We start from the raw sequence: 1203 nt of genomic DNA on the forward strand, positions 1-1203 counted from the left end.
GACTGTGGAGCCCTCAGCCACTTGCACATTAATTTTATGAGCAGGCTGTTCAGTTAATCAGATCAACAGGAACTCTCAGAGTAGAAACCAACAAAGTACCAGTTATAGCCTCTGTGTGTGTGTGTGTGTGTGTGTGTATTGCACACTTAAAATAGAAATCCTTAAATCCTTAAAATGTTTTAGCCCGAAGGCCACGGCCATGCTGGGGCACCACCGCTGAGAAATATTGAATGTATGTGTCTATATTATATAAAATATATAGAACAGGAAAAATAGAGCTATATTATTACTATTATTATAATTACTGTTATAATTATTATTATTACTATTATTAAAATTATTATTACTGTTATAATTATTATTACTATTATTATAATTATTATTATTACTGTTAAAATTATTATTATTACTATTATTTTATTATCACTATTATTATAATAATTATTATTATAATTACTATTATAATTATAATTACTATTATTATTATTATTATTACTGCTTTAATTAGTATTACTATTATTATAATTATTATTAGTATTACTATTGTAATTATTATTACTATTATTGCTATTATTATTATTATTATTAGTTATTACTATTGTTATTATTATTATTATTATTAGTTTCTTATTAATGTCAGTTTTGTTTTTATAATATTTTACTTTTTTTTTCTTTGCTTTTTGTTTTTGTTTTTTTTACCAAAATTAATTTTGGCTGAAGAAGATAAAGTAGATGTGTTGTTACGTGTGTGTGTGTTTTGGCAAAAAGCCAGGAATGGAACCGACAAACAGGTATCACAAATAGAAAAGTTCAAGCTAGAACACCAGAAGCAGAACTTCACGAAATGGTAATCAAAGACTTTCAACGCTAAAAACCAGTCCAAACACCGTTCCATTTTCTCGTTTATTTTTTCTTTGTTTTTTATTTATTCCTAGCCTTTTTAGCGAATGTGTGTGTCTGTGTGTGTGAGGTGGAGATATTTTATAAGCAAAAATAAATATAAAACAAACAAACAAACAGAAAAGTAAATAATATGCTGGTTGGCTAAATGGGCCGACACCGAAACTCTGCAGCTGTAGGAAGATGGTAAGAACTACAAGACAGAAGTTGCCATTGGTATGTTGAAGAAATTTGGTAAGTTTGTGTGGTACCCAAAATCACCACTCTATGAGCTAGGCCACCCTTGGTTTTAGGAAGACATCC

At 28.3% G+C, this 1203-nt stretch overlaps 1 protein-coding gene across 6 annotated transcripts in view; it reads right to left on the bottom strand.

Moving 5' to 3' along the window:
• LOC115223875 (serine/threonine-protein phosphatase 2A regulatory subunit B'' subunit beta-like) overlaps positions 1–1203 on the bottom strand; it is a 251862-nt gene that overhangs the window by 60154 nt on the left and 190505 nt on the right. The window lies entirely within an intron of this gene.

This window comes from Octopus sinensis, linkage group LG24 (assembly GCF_006345805.1).
Source record: "Octopus sinensis linkage group LG24, ASM634580v1, whole genome shotgun sequence".
In the NCBI taxonomy this organism is placed as follows: domain Eukaryota; kingdom Metazoa; phylum Mollusca; class Cephalopoda; order Octopoda; family Octopodidae; genus Octopus; species Octopus sinensis.